At 49.0% G+C, this 16,093-nt stretch overlaps 1 non-coding gene and 3 pseudogenes across 1 annotated transcript; all 4 read left to right on the top strand.

Moving 5' to 3' along the window:
• Positions 1-3,923: 3,923 nt before the first annotated feature.
• Positions 3,924-4,443, top strand: LOC146798246 (18S ribosomal RNA; annotated as a pseudogene; the record flags this gene model as incomplete).
• Positions 4,444-7,975: 3,532 nt separating this feature from the next.
• Positions 7,976-8,129, top strand: LOC146798247 (5.8S ribosomal RNA). Its single transcript, XR_014969446.1, has one exon. It is a non-coding gene; the product is annotated as a 5.8S ribosomal RNA (ribosomal RNA).
• A 487-nt stretch (positions 8,130-8,616) lies between these two features.
• On the top strand, positions 8,617-9,800 carry LOC146798248 (28S ribosomal RNA; annotated as a pseudogene).
• Positions 9,801-14,741: 4,941 nt separating this feature from the next.
• Positions 14,742-15,503, top strand: LOC146798249 (28S ribosomal RNA; annotated as a pseudogene; the record flags this gene model as incomplete).
• Between the last annotated feature and the right edge of the window lie 590 nt (positions 15,504-16,093).

The raw sequence follows: 16,093 nt of genomic DNA on the forward strand, positions 1-16,093 counted from the left end.
AGAGTTTGTTTGTAGTAGTATATCAGTTATCTAGGGGCCCATTAGGATAACGGGCGGATCACCACTGTCGGGCCGGCGGTGGCCACCGCGGCCCGGCGGTGGCCACCGTGGCCCGGCATGGGTGATCCGCCCGCCAAATGTCCCTGTTGCACCCCCTGCCACATTAGTATGGCGAGGGGTACTGCGGCGGACCGAAAGACCGTCCGCCGCTTTTCCACCAGTCGGATTGCCGGCCGGGTGGAAAAGGCATACAATATGGTGGCAGTGCCTTGCAGGCACCGCCATTCATATTACTATGCCTGCGGTGGGATGCCTTTCCATGGCAGAGACTCCGCCATGGAAAGGCATGCGGTTAACACTTTGGGGGCCCGTTGCGGGCCCCTGGGCGGGAGGGGGGCTGCACTTGGGGGGTACTTATGGTACCCTCCTACATTGGCATAGACAAGGTGGCAGGCACCAGGCAGTGCCTGTCACATTGTGCATGCAAATGCACAACATGCATCTTTTACATTGCGGCGGGTGCTGCTTACAGCACCGCCCGCCGCAATGTAAAATATGCGCGATGCAACCGCCAGGGTGGCGGTAGCATCCCAATGGGCCTAGCGGTCCCACCACACCTCTGGCGGTCGGTCCCGTTTGCAGGTACGGTGGCAGGTGGACAAAGTCCACCCGCCATCGGGATAGGCCCCCTAGTGTTCTTAAAAAATTAATGTGTATAATATTTTTTAGGAGTGGAATGTTGAGTTAATAGAGGTTAAGGGTGGGGAGTGTTTCAAAATAATTGTTTTGAATTTATATTCAATTTACGAATTAAAAATTTTCATTTAAAAATAAAATTTCAAAAATATAAATTACACATTTTAATTTAAAAATTACATTTTGAAATTAGAACAATATCTTTTTTAGGAGCCGGATGTTGGGCTTATAGGGGATAAGGGTGGGAAGTGTTTTAAAATAATTCTTTTTAATTTATATTAATTTAATAAATTATCAATCTTATTTTCAAAATTAAATCTCGAAAATCTAAATTATACATTTTAATTTAAAAATTTAATTTACAATTCAGAAAAATATTTTTTAGGAGTGGGATGTTGGGTTTATAGGGGATAAGGGTGGGGAGTGTTTCAAAATAATTGTTTTGAATTTCTATTACATTTATAAATTATTCATTTTAATTTAAAAATTAAATATCTAAAATATCAATTATAAATATTAATTTAAAAATTAAGTTTAGAATTCAGAAAAATATTTTTTAGGAGTGGGATGTTGGGATTATAGGGGATAAGGGTGGGGAATGTTTTTATATCATTGTTTTGAATTTAGATTAAATGTATAAATTATTATAGAAGAAAATGGAGGGAGCACCAAGAATGAATTCCCACTGTTCAATATAGTCTTTTCAGTATCTTTGAAAACAAAATTATATAACGGATGACAGGACAACAGCCAACGCGGTTAGTTCCTTTTAAAGGAACTTCATCAGGGCAAAATTATGTAAGCGAAAGGATCCAACTGTTTAAAACTAGTCGACGTCCCACAGTGAGGGTAACGTAACAGTAGATTCTGGTCAAAGTAATCAAAATATTGTAAACGAAGGGATGCAATTGTATAAAAATAGTAGATGGTCCCCCAGTAAGGGTAAAGTAACATAGATTCCGGCCAAAGTAATCAGAATGTAATAAACGAGAGGATCCAAAAGTATGAAAATAATGGTAGACGATCCCACTATGCGGAGTAATAGACTTTGGTCAAATTAATCGGCCAAATTAATCGAGAAGCCTTCCTTGTAGCGGCGGCGAGTATGCCTGGCAGTCACTTTAGCCGAAATCTACTTTCACTTTACCCTTACTGTGGGACCGTCTACTATTTTTATACAGTTGGATCCCTTCGTTTACAATATTTTGATTACTTTGACCGGAATCTACTGTTACGTTACCCTCACTGTGGGACAGTCGACTAGTTTTAAACAGTTGGATCCTTTTGCTTAAATCATTTTACCCCGATGAAGTTCCTTTAAAAGGAATGAAACGCATTGGCTGTTGTCCTGTCATCAGTTATATAAAAGAAGAATAAAAGATACGGAAAAGACTATATTGAACAGAGTGTGACCTCATTCTTGGTGCTCCCTTCATTTTCTTCAATCTACGTTTCTGGATTCCAGTGAGACTCAATTGCGGCAGGTCTCGGAGGTTGATTACACAGGACTTTTTACTAAGTGGGTATTGCAATTGAGATGCTGAACTTGTGATCAGCTGTCAGGAGTATCTTTGTGAAAATTATAAATTATTATATTTAATGTACAAAATATGTTGTGAATTTATAAACTATAAATTGTAATTTTAAATTTAAATTTCGATTTTTGATTTTTGGGAGTGGGATGTTGGGCTTATAGGGGAGAAGGGTGGGAAGTGTTTTAAATTATTTTTTTGAAATGTATAATATTTTTGAACATTTAAATTATTAATTAGAAAAAATAATATTTGGATTTATGAAATATGGGAATAGTAAATTAATTAAGTTTAGTGTCCAGCACCTACTCCAATTTAATACTGACTGGAGTTGGAATAGTACATTTATTAAGTTTAATGTCCGACACCTACCCCAATGTAATAATGACTGGAGTGGGAACAGTAAAATAATTAAATTTAGTGTACAGCACCTACCCCAATTTTATACTGTTTGGAGAGGGAATAGTAAATTAATGAAGTTTAGTGTCCAGCACCAATTTCAATTTAATACTGAGGGGTCGATTCCGATGTCGGTCGGAAGGGAGTCTGACCGATTCGGTCGGGATGCTTTCCGAACGAGACCGGAATTGGTCGATTCCGATGTCGGTCGGAAGGGCTCCGAATGAATCGGATACAGGCTTCCCGAGTCCGATTCGTAGCCCTTGTTTCCGACTGAATGGCATACACAGTTCCGAACGACTGAGGGGCCAATTCCGTCAGGGCCCAGGGGACCGGGCTCCTTCCTGCTGCTCCCACGTGGTCCTGGGACGGGGGTCCGTCGGCCCTGGGCGGGCCTCCCCCGCATGTCAGGGTGCCTGGGCAGGGGACCCCCATTCGCAGCCCCTGTCCTGAGGCCCAGTTTGGGGTCTCCAAGCCCCCCAAGGGCAGGCAGGAGCCCAACCGCGAAGACTCGGGGTGGGCAGATGGGAGTCCTTTCGGTCCAGGCCATCTGGTCGCACCTTTCCCCTCGGCCATCGGGTCACGCACAATGCTTTCCAATGGGGCGACCAGATGGCCGGGCCGCCCTGGAAGTCCCGATGAGGGCTCATTTGCCTGCCCGATCCCAGCCAGGGCTCCAGGAGGTCGGGCTTGTCCGGGCCTAGGGTCCCCTGAGTCTCGCGGTGCGCTCGGGTTCCCAGAAAGAGGGGTAGCTTTCCTCCGGATTACTAGGGGCAGGGTATGCAAGAACACCCCTCCCGGGCTGGCAGTTCTCTGCCAGGGACCAGATGGGCTATCCCGGACAACACCTCCCCTCCGTCCGAGGGCTCCCTCTTCCGGCCCACGGTGTGGCAAAGTGCCCGGGACGGGCTCCATGGGTCCCGGGCAGTCCTCCCCCAGGTGTCCGAGCCCGAGAGCTCCAGCGGTGCCTGATGCCTAGCCGGGATCCCCAAGCCCCCGGGAAGCGAAGCCCCCCAGCCCTGCTGGTTTTTGGAACTGGGGCCATGATTAAGAGGGAAGGCCGGGGGCATTCGTATTGTGCCGCTAGAGGTGAAATTCTTTGACCGGCGCAAGACAAACCAAAGCGAAAGCATTTGCCAAGAATGTTTTCATTAATCAAGAACAAAAGTCTGAGGTTCAAAGACGATCAGATACCGTCGTAGTTCCGACCATAAACAATGCCGACTAGCGATACGGCGGCGTTATCTCCATGACCCGCCGAGCAGCTTCTGGGACACCAAAGTCTTTGGGTTCCGGGAGGAGTATGGTTGCAAAGCTGAAACTTAAAGGAAATTGACGGAAGGACACCGCCAGGAGTGGAGCCTGCAGCTTAATTTGACTCAACACGGGAAACGTCACCCGGCCCGGAGACAGAAAGGATTGACAGATTGATAGCTCTTTCTCGATTCTGTGGGTGGTGGTGCATGGCCGTTCTTAGTTGGTGGAGCGATTTGTCTGGTTAATTCCGATAACGAACGAGACTCCTCCATGCTAACTAGTTACGCGACCCCAGCGGCCAGCGGCCAACTTTTTAGAGGGACAAGTGGCACTCGAGATCGAGCAATAACAGGTCTGTGATGCCCTTAGATGTCCGGGGCTGCACGCGCACTACACTGAATGGATCAGCGTGTGTCTACCCTTTGCCGACAGGTGCGGGTAACCCGCTGAACCCCGTTCGTGATAGGGATTGGGGATTGCAACTATTTCTCATGAACGAGGAATTCCCAGTAACTGGGGGTCAGAAGCTCGCGTTGATTAAGTCCCTGCCCTTTGTACACACCGCCCGTCGCTACTACAGATTGGATGGTTGTAAGAGAGTAGGATCTGCACTTATGTTGCCCCCACTTTTTTTTCTGATGTATACACTGATTTCTGGCCTAGTCTGGCTGGGTCCCTGGTAAATCAGGGCCCCAGTCTCTCTGTTCTCTCTAAAGAACTTGGTGTGCATATTGGATGCACTAGTGATTGGATACTGTGGTACCGTATGAGCCCCTAGTATATGGTACCTTAGATACCTAGGGCATTGGTACTTCACAGGCCTACCAGTAACTGGTGTGGGAATATGATCCCACCCTTCTAGAGGGGATGACATGTACCCACTGTACTAAACGACAGAAATCTGAAAGAGCCCTGGCATCACAAAATGGATGCCACCAGCACAGACACTGAGCTGCCCTCCTGATGCTGACTGAAACTCGCAGTGGAGGGAGCCCAACAAAAGGCATCCTGTCACAGGGAGGTGTCACCACCTTCCAGACAGGATGTAGTGTATTGGGGCTGGGTGGGGGCACTCCTAGAGTGCTGTGAAGTCCTGCACTGGGGGAGCAGTAGGCTCCTCTGTGCATATGCCAGCTCAAACCAGTTCAGGGGCTAACTGTCCCTGCTCTGGTGCGAAACTGGACAAAGGGAAGTGGGTGTAACCACCCCCTACCCTTACCCTCCTAGAGGAGTGGGCATAGAGCTAGTCCCTCCCCTATCTTCACTATAAGATAGCAAGCATTGCCAGTGCAATTCAGATAACCCTGGACGATGCTCTACAAAGAAGAATCCTGGCCCTTCGATGTTCCACTACCTTTGGAAGACAGAAGAATCTCCCTTGGAGTCAAGGAGTGACTCCCCTGCGTGGCAGGCGCCAAAAACCTTATTCAATGGTTGCAAACTTTGCTGCTCCCACCGGAGTTCGAAGTCCCTGCTGCCCTGGAAGTAGATTTCCTGACTTCTCGATGGCCATTGTGAGTCCCCAGCAAAGCTGTGGCAAGTGGACCCCACGAGTGACGAGGAACAGCAATACCCAGGGACCGTGCACTATTGTCAAGTGCAATCCCTTAACAACGTTCTGCGAACTTGTGCTTTGGATCATTTGTGGCCCAAGCCTCCAGCAGGTCTTGCAGCAAAAATCAGCGGCCTACCCCATCCCGAGTGACCGTGGGCTCCTGTGAAGCATTTCCTGAGGAGGCGTCTTTGCAATCACTTGCCCATTAGCTAGTGGGTCCCCTGAAGACTTCCTCATTGACTAAAAGGGCTTCCCTGGTTGCTCCAGGCCTGCCCTCACTCACCCTCGCTGGGTGAGTCCCTCAGACCTTGCTGGTCTGCACCATCGACTTTCTTCAGTCTACACAAGACTTGCAGCTGCCAAGGCTTGTTGGCTCCAATCTGGTTGCCAATAACGCCATCAGCTGCAGACGTTGTGGGACACTCCAAATCCAGCTTCTAGTCATCGTTGATCCCTCCTGGACTTCGTGAGTGAAGAGTCAAAACACCATCGACGACCTGAATCGACGCGACATCTGTGGTCATCCATCTTGCTGGCCACCGGTCACTGGCAAGTGACCTTGAACACTGTCCCTTCAATTTTCAGGTCTTCAGCATCGTGAATCCACCTTCAGATTCCACCGGACACTTCTTCAGTCGACGCAAGCAGCAAGTCTTCTTTGGTCTCCATAGAAAACAGCGACGCGACCCGACACCAAAAGACACCTATGCACCCGGCTTCCCTGGGTGAGGTAACTCGTGCACTCCGGTGCCCTAGTGTGTGTTGGCCCTCGAAGTACTTACCTTGTAAGTGGCTTGCTTGTAGACTTCCTCGAAGTACCCTAGAACTTTAAAAATCAAATCGTGACTTGCTCCATTCTAACCAACAGGGAACACGCTGCTGTGTTCACACACTGCACGCGTCTCCCGTGGGTCTGTTACTTACCTGCTAACACTGCAGTAGTGAAGCCCCAGCGATTCCCCAGGCCCTAGGCCTTGTCATTTTGCAAGTCGACATCCTTATACCACTTTCTTAGTATATGGTCTGGTACGCCACTAGGGATCCAGCCATATTTGTACTTAATTTATTGTGAAACATTGACATTTGAATGTGTACCTGGTTTCTAATCTCATAAAGAGATTAGTAGAGTGTGTCTAGTAATAAATACATATATATTTGATATATATATACCTGTGTGGTGCCCTTTCATTTGGTAATTCAAGAGATTATAAGGTAAAACAAGCTGCTTTACATTCCTCTGAGACTTAGCCTGAAGGCTGCTCTCCACAGCTACCACTAGGATAGCTTTCTTTAAAAGGTTGTCTTAAACCTATCTACCATAAGAGTCGAATTGGACTGGTGCAAGATGGCCACTATAACTAGTGACCAGCATATGCCAGGCCAACTTCTCACAATGGTTTAGTGAGGTCCTCGGATCAGCCCGCCGGGGTCGGCAATGGCCCTGGCGGAGCGCCGAGAAGACGATCAAACTTGACTATCAAGAGGAAGTAAAAGTTGTAAAAAAATTTCCTTAGGTGAACCTGCGGAAGGATCATTAACGGTGGAGCAGCCCGAGCAACCGACGGCGCCAGCCCGAAGCCCTTGGCTGCCTCCTGCAAGCACACACCATAGGCACAGGGCCTGGCCCTTCCCTGCCCTGGTGCGCCCCGGCCAGCGGAGCGGTCCATGGCCGCATGGGGTGCTTGGGTGAGGACCGGGCCTTTGGCAGGCCTCTTCCACCGGGGAGGACCCAATTGACACGCAAGGGACCGGGGACAGGGGGCGGCCTCTGTCCATCTCTGGGACGGGCACAGTGGTAGGCCCTCCAGAGATGGAACCCAAGCTCACCCGGCATGACCCCCACGGTGGGGGGAACCAAATGGCAGTGCATCATCGGGCTGGTAACACCCCCTCAAAAGGCCCTGCAGCTGGCTGGGCTCTCTGGTGCCCACATCCCGGCTCCACCGGGATCCAGGCGACCGAAGAGTGGCCCTTCTTGTGAGGCAGGGTGGGCCTGGAAGAGAAGGGGCCGAGGGCCTGCGATGGGACCCCGGCTCCTCTCGGTGGGAGGCGTGTGGGATGGGGAGCTGCCTGGCTCTTCTCTTTCGGTGCCTCCGCCGAGGGCAAGGGTGGGGTGGGCTGAAAGAAAGGCTCAGGGCTGCCCGGCGTCGGATGGCTGACGTGCAGGTGGAGCGACCCTCCCTCGTTGCCAGGTATCCGGTTCAACCTGGTCCCATGCGGCCGGGCAGAGGGGTTTGAAGACTCACATGGTCCCTCCCGGTTACTCCGGGAGGGACTGGTGGCTGCGAGGCTGCCTGCTCCCGTTGCTCCGGGAGCCCTCTCCCTCGCCCGTGGGTAGGTGAGGGGGGACTCCCGAGCCGAGCACCTAGTAATCTTTTTTTGCTCCTAATGGTGCAGTCTGACTCCCAGAGGGGAAGCCTTGAACGGAGCCCCCAGGCCGTCTCGCCGTGCAGGCGGCGGACAGACAGACGGCGTCACCTCCCTCCCGCCTCTCCTGCACCTGTAGGTAGGCGAATGTTTTCAAAAAGTTGCCTGTGACTTTTGGCGGTGGATCACTCGGCTCACGCGTCGATGAAGAACGCAGCTAGCTGCGACAATTAGTGTGAATTGCAGGACACATTGGTTATCGACACTTCGAACGCACCTTGCGGCCCTGGGTTCCTCCTGGGGCTACGCCTGTCTGAGGGTCACTCGATCGTCAATCACCCCTGGGCTTCCCCGGGACGCAGCTGGGGCCGTCGCAGGGTTAGCTCCGCTTACCTGCGTCCCCTCACAAGGTCAGACCCCCGATCGCCCGTGGCAGGGTCCCTCACAGGGTCCTGTCGTGGAGGTACACCGCTGGCGCGCCTAGCCCCGAGAAGGGGTCTGGCAACGGGTCCGCCCTGGGCCTGTCCCGGGGCGCCTGACTACGTGCCGTGTGTGGCTGTCTGTGGTGTCCCACTGGCTGCCCGCGTGCATGCACCTTGGCCGGCTTCCCGGTGAAGGCGAAACCCCTCCAGACCCGATCCGGGAAAAAGGGCGTGCATTGCCGGGACGTCAGGCCCCTGCTTCGGCAGGGGGCTGGCCTTCCCCGGCTCCCCCTTAATGCTCCGGCATTTTCTTCCGACTACGACCTCAGATCAGACATGGCGACCCGCTGAGGTGGGATCCTGCCGCGCTTCCAGCGGCGGGCGCACCACCAGCCCATCTCGCTCGCTCCGTTGGGGAGGTGGTGCATGGGCTTGCGTGATAGGACCCGAAAGATGGTGAACTATGCCTGGGCAGGCCGAAGCCAGAGGAACCTCTGGTGGAGGTCCGTGGCGGTCCTGACGTGCAAATCGGTCGTCCAACCTGGGTATAGCGGCGAAAGACTAATCGAACCATCTAGTAGCTGGTTCCCTCCGAAGTTTCCCTCAGGATAGCTGGCGCTCGGAGCCCCCAGTTTTATCTGGTAAAGCGAATGGTTAGAGGTCTTGGGGCCGAAACGATCTCAACCTATTCTCAAACTTTAAATGGGTAAGAAGCCCGGCTCGCTGGTGTGGAGCCGGGCATGGAATGCGAGTGCCTAGTGGGCCACTTTTGGTAAGCAGAACTGGTGCTGCGGGATGAACTGAACGCCGGGTTAAGGCACCCAATCAGACGCTCATCAGACCCCAGAAAAGGTGTTGCTTGATATAGACAGCAGGACGGTGGCCATGGAAGTCTGAATCCGCTAAGGAGTGTGTAACAACTCACCTGCCGAATCAACTAGCCCTGAAAATGAATGGCGCTGGAGCATCGGGCCCATACCCGGCCATCGCCGGCGTTGAGAGCCGCGGGGGCTAAGCTGCGACAAGTAGGAGGGCCGCTGCGGTGCGCATGGATGCCCGGGGTGAGGGCCCAGGTGGAACTACCGCAGGTGCAGATCTTGGTGGTAGTAGCAAATATTCAAATGAGAACTTTAAAGGCTGAAGTGGAGAAGGCTTCCATGTGAACAGCAGTTGAACATGGGTCAGTCGGTCCTAAGAGATGGGCGAGGGCTGTTCGGGAGGGACGGGTAATGGCCTCCATTGCCCTTGGCCGATCAAAAGGTAGTCCGGTTCAGATCCCCGAACCGGGAGTAGCGGAGACAGGCGCCCTCGCAGCGTCCAGTGCGGTAACGCAAACGTTCCCGGAGAAGCCGGCGGGAGCCCCGGGGAGAGTTCTCTTTTCTTTGTGAAGGGCAGGGCGCCCTGGAATGGGTTTGCCCCGAGAGAGGGGCCCAAGCCTTGGAAAGTGCCGTGGTTCCGGCGGCGTCTGATGGGCTCTCGCTGGTCCTTGAAAATCCGGGGGAGATGGTGTAAATCTCGCGCCGGGCCGTACCCATATCCGCAGCAGATCTCCAAGGTGAACAGCCTCTGGCATGTTGGAACAATGTAGGTAAGGGAAGTCGGCAAGTCAGATCCGTAACTTCGGGATAAGAATTGGCTTTAAGGGCTGGGTCGGTCGGGCTGGGGCGCGAAGCGGGGCTGGGCGCATACCGCAGCTGGACAAGGCGCCTCCATCTGGGGCAGCGGCAACACTGGACGCGAGCCAGGCTCTTCCTGTGTATTGCCCCAGCTTCGGTGGTCGCCTCTCCCCGTGCCCCCTCCCCGGGGGCCCGGGGCCGGCGTTCTTCCTCGGCCGGCGCCTAGCAGCTGACTTAGAACTGGTGCGGACAAGGGGAATCCAACAGTTTAATTGAAACAAAGCATCGCGAAGGCCCAAGGCGGGTGTTGACATTCTGTGATTTCTGCCCAGTGCTCTGAATGTCAAAGTGAAGAAATTCAATGAAGCGCGGGCAAACAGGTGGAGTAACTATGACTCTCTTAACCTATTCTCAGTTGTAGTGGCTTTTACCTCCAAGTGGTCCCGCCGGTAACTGCCTCTATAGTACTAGACTCTGCGTAGAGAAGTCTATAGAGACAGGCTAATCAAGGTTCTATCATGGCAGCGAGCGTGATAGTGAGAAGTGGCGAAGCAAAAGCACACATTTCCAGATGGGGTAGTTCCTGGAGAATAAAAACCTCATTAAGATGGCGTAAGGAGGTGCTGTCTTTTCAAGAAATCATTAACCTCCTCACCGAATTTGACAAACCAGCACGCGCTTCAAACAATACAACAAGCAACAACGATTCGGGTCATGGTATAAGCCTTAGTTCACCCTCCGAAGCAGAAGACACAACAGTAGACCTCAGCGAAACCATCGAATTTGTGGCCTTCTCAGCCAAGAATGACATTGGTACAACCAATTTTGAAAATCTACCTGATGTATACGAGATCAGCAAAGAATTGATAACAAAGAAAAGTGACTACACAAAAAAAGTCACATATTGGAAATACCCAAACGAAAAGTATAAATGTGACTTGTGTGGAGACATATTGGGGACTTTCAAAGAATTGAGAAAACATGTCTCCAACAAGCATAAAGGCTTCTATCTCAAAACGTATTGTTCAAAATGTGACAAAGAAGCCGAATACCACAATATTGCATGCCATTATACAAAATGTAAAGGAAGACCTCAAAAAGGAGAGTTGCCATTCCTGTGCAGCTTCTATTACCTCAGATTTGGAACAAAGATTGGAGTTCCACAACATGCTCGGCACGCGCATCCAAGAGCGCAAAATGAGGCTAGACTAGCAGCTCTAGCAAGCAGCAAACCATCAAAACTATGGTCACAGGAAGAAATACTGCTATTAGCAGAATTCGAGTATGAGAACAAAAGAAACATTAATGCGCTGATGGTTCCGCATTTTGACAATAAAAATAGTAAACAAATTGCAGAAAAAAAGAAGAGATAGAAGAGATAAGAGCAAAAAATCGGCAAAGGATGTACTGTAAGCATCCAATATCTCTGAGAATGACTCCTGCGATGAACCAGAGATTGCAGTAGAAGTAACAACAGAAAGGCGCAGAGACTTTATCAATCGGAAACGAGCGCCAAAAATAAAAACTTTGATGAACTGAATGATAGAATCACAGAAATCGAGAAGTACACCAAAAACATCCAGCATCACGATGCTGCTATGGATCTGATGGATGAGATAGGGACTTATATATCAGAAAACACCAATGATATAAGTCCTGTACCAGCAAATCAGACTGAACCAACGAGCGAACCCAATAATGAACCTATGAACTCTGCTCAAGATGAGCAACAGACTGCCTCTGTACAAAACAAGATACCAAAGAAAGATAAGAAAAATGGAAGGCTCAATCAGACACACAAGAAAAACTATGCAAAAGCAAAGGGCAGCTACAAAGAATACCAGGCAATGTTTCAAAAAGAAAATTGCCAGGATAATCACTGATGGGCAGAAGATGCCACCTGCCAAATCAGTGCTGATGAAATCTTCCAATACTATAAAGACATAATGGAAAAAGAAAACAAGAAAAATCCCAAATTCATCCCAATTGACCGGATACCAGATGAATGGGAAATTGGAAGTCTGTGTAAAGAAATTACACTGCTCGAAATAACTAAAGCCTTCGATGAATCAGATTTAAAGAAAGCAGTGGGGCCTGATAATATTGGTCTGAATGACTTATATAAAGTGCATAGCAGGCAACCAAGACTGCTGCCCAGAATATTATCGTCTTGGTTATCGATGAGAAGAGTACCAGACAGTATTAAAAAGAACCGGTCAATACTAATACCTAAGAATGTACCGATTAGCGAACTCAAAAAGATAAGTAATTGGCGTCCAATTACCATTGGTACGGCATTCATGAAGTTGTTCACGAAAATATTAACTAAAAGACTCACATTTTTCATTGAAATAAATACGAGACAAAAAGGCCTCATGAAGGTGAGAGGTTGTCTCGAAAATCTGACTCTTCTGCAAAACATTATAAAAGGGGCACAAAAGAACAGAAGCTCGTTGGCAGTGGTGTTCGTAGGTATCTCAAAAGCTTTTGACTCTGTCAGTCATGGTCATATTCTACAGAGTCTTGAAAGACACAGAGTTCCATCATGCATCAGAGACATAATAAAAGACTTATACACTAACTCAACAACATTTTTCAAGGGAAAAAACAATGAAGCAACTCCAGAAATAACAATGAAGTCAGGAGTTAAGCAAGGTGACTCTTTATCCCCACTGCTGTTTAATATTGCCATGGATCCTCTGATCTGTGATCTTCAGAAAGACAGTAAGGGCTTCACATTCGGCTCCAAGGATCTCCTTAAGCAAATCACCGCTCTGGCCTTTGCCGATGACATCGCAGTACTCAGCAACCCCTGGGAAGGAATGAGTACAAATCTGAAAATCATTGAAAAATTCAGTAAAACAACAGGATTAAAACTGAATGTGAAAAAAACACATGGATTTTATTATAAGTCACCATAAAGATAAGATCCTGATTAACAACTGTAAACCATGGCAATTTGAAAAACAAAACATTGAAAACATTCATCCAGGAGAAAGTGAGAGATACCTCGGACTGAACTTTGATCCACACACCGGCCATTCAAGCAACAACAAAATTAATGAGGTTCTTGTTGACTGGGCTCAAAAACTCGATAATCTACCACTTAAGCCCACACAGAAAATAGAAATATTGTGTCAATATTTGATCCCTAAACTGTCATTTAAACTGGAAATGACAGGAACAGAAGCTAAAACTTTAAACATTCTGGATCAAACAATTAGAAAGTATGTCAAACATTTTCTACACCTACCTGCATACACATGTGATGGTCTCCTGTATTCGAAAAGATCCTTTGTGGGCCTCAGTATACCAAAGTTATGTACGACAATTGGTCTGAACAAAGTTAATAACTTATTGTATCTCAGGGAAGCTCCAGATCTGTACATAGCTCATTCATTCATGTATGCAGGAGAAGTAATCAATGAAAAAATTGATAGCCTCATCAAAACACACAAACTCAACATTTTAGACAGTAGATTTCTGTCATGAATTGAATTTGGTAGCAACATATGATTGGAGGAAAGAGGAATTTGAGAAATGGGCAAATCTCCCTGTCCAAGGTGATGGTATAAAATACTTAGCAAGTAATCCAACCTCAAATTTTGGGATCAGCAAACATAATAAAATAAAAGAAAATCAATACATAGCTGCGCTGATGTTGAGAGCGAATGTCCTGTATACTAGAGAAACCATCACCAGGGGAAGAAATCGTACAATTGCTACTTGTAGATACTGCAAAGATGTGTGCGAAACAATTTCACATATTTCAGGTGCATGTCCTAAAACCAAGGACATAAGGATAAAAAGGCATAACAAAGAGTTGGAATTGCTAATTGATAGAGCAAAAAGGTGTGGGTGGATGACATACAGGGAACCTCATGTCAAAAATAGTCAAGGTGAACTAAGAAAACCAGATGTAGTGTTCACCAAAAATGGTACTGCTGTAGTGGTTGATGTTTCAATTCGTTATGAAAACTCACAGAATTCCTTTGAATTAGCGTATGAGAGTAAAGTTAAATACTATCAGGATCTATCACAGCAAATCAAAGATCTTACCAACTGTAAAACTGTAAAATTTCATGGCTTTATTGTCGGATGTCGGGGTATTTGGCCTCAATGTAATGATGTTGCTCTGGCTGATCTTGGTCTGCAAATGTCGTTCCCATTCAAGAAGAATGTTTGCCTGACTACTTTAATGGACACTCTAAAAATGTGCCAAGTATTCATGGACAATTAAATTTCAAGCCAAACACTGAGATGTACACTATTGTACAGCACACATGTCACTTTTATAAAAACGTATTAGCCTAAAATGTTGATTCACTAATATTTACATGTCGTTCAACAGTCACATAATAGTTAATAGTTGACACAAAAATTAGTATAGATGTGGATTTTATAGATGTGAATTTTTATAGAGATGTATTTTCAAACTAGATGTGCAATTTATAGATGTGTATTTTTTATAGTTGTGTGCTTATATTATAATGATTTAGATACAAATGTGTACATCATGACTATTGAAACGTCTTGAATAAAAATAGGTCTCAAATAACTACATGCACATAGTCACTACATATTGCATTGCTTATTGATGTCCTGCTAAACAGGACTGTTCATAGACAATTTTATATTGTTGGAATAGTACTGCAGGGTGTACTATCTCTGGCCTATACGTGACCCCAGTTCCAGTGAGGACAGCTTAAAGTGTGGCTGTACTCCGGAGCGAACAAATGTTGTATTGTTGGAAGCAAAACCGATTTGACGCTGATGGGCAGCATAATAACCCAGAATGCCTCGTCATCTAATTAGTGATGCGCATGAATGGATGAACGAGATTCCCACTGTCCCTACCTACTATCTAGCGAAACCACAGCCAAGGGAACGGGCTTGAAAGAAGCAGCGGGGAACGATGATCCAGTTGACCGTGACTCTAGTCTGGCACTGTGAAGAGACATGAGAGGTGTAGGATAAGTGGAAGGCCCTCGGGCCACCGGTGAAATACCACTACTCTTATCATTTTTTCACTTACCTGGTGAGGCGGGGGGTGAACCCCGTGGGACTCTCGCTTCTGGCTCCAAGCACCCGGTGCCCAACGGACATGACCCGCTCCAGGGACAGTGGCAGGCGGGGAGTTTGACTGGGGTAGTACACCTGTCAAACGATAATGCAGGTGTCCTAAGGCGAGCTCAGGGAAGACAGAAACCTCCCGCGAAGCAGAAGGGCAAAAGCTTGCTTGATCTCAATTTTCAGTATGAATACAGACCGTGAAAGCGGGGCCTCAGGATCCCTCTGACTTTTTGGGTTTCAAGCAGGTGTCAGAAAAGTTACCACAGGGTCAACTGGCTTGTGGCGGCCAAGCGTTCATGGCGACGTCGCTTTTTGATCCTTCAATGTCGGCTCTTCCTATCATTGTGAAGCAGAATTCACCAAGCATTGGATTGTTCACTCACTAATAGGGATTGTGAGCTGGGTTTAGATCGTCATGAGACAGGTTAGTTTTACCCAACTGATGTGTTGTTGCAATAGTAATCCTGCTCAGTACGAGAGGAACTGCAGGTTCAGACATTTGGCGTATGTGCTTGGCTGAGGAGCCAATAGGGCTCTCTCTGCGTGGGCGCCCGCGGAAGCCCTCCTCCACCACAACCAGGGGTGGGTCCCTCTGCTGTCGGGACGGCAGGACGGACGCGGATGGGGTAACATGGGCCGGCGGGAGGCCACCTCCACCACGTGCTTTCCGGCACGAGGGCCTCACCCTCCCGTCCCTGCCCCACCGGGGTGCGGGGACGGGAGGCCACCATCCCTCGTGGGTCGGCAGGGTGACCAGATGGCCTGGGCCGGCCGGGCCTCCCCTTCCCACTGCTCCCGCGCAAGTCGGGCAGGGAGGCGAGGAGCAGCCCCAGGGAAGGAGCCTCCCAAGCAGCTGCCTTGGAACGCCTGGCCACCCTCGCCGTCGCCAGACTGCAATGGCGAATGGGTACGGCACCCTCCCAGGGCCCTGGGGACTGGGTCGTCCCGGGCCATCTGGTCGCCTGGCTGTGTGACCAGATGGCCCTGCGGGCTGGGAGACCAGATGGCCCTGTAGGCTGGGTGACCAGATGGCCCTGCGGGCCGGGTGACCAGATGGCCCTGCGGGCTGGATGGCCGGGCTAACTCCAACTTTTGTCCTTCCCCAGAGTTCTGTAAGGCCCCACTATGTGGGGGCTTACTAGTTGAGAAAAATGGGCTCCCCAGGCAGGCCGTCGG

Source organism: Triturus cristatus, chromosome 9 (assembly GCF_964204655.1).
Source record: "Triturus cristatus chromosome 9, aTriCri1.1, whole genome shotgun sequence".
In the NCBI taxonomy this organism is placed as follows: domain Eukaryota; kingdom Metazoa; phylum Chordata; class Amphibia; order Caudata; family Salamandridae; genus Triturus; species Triturus cristatus.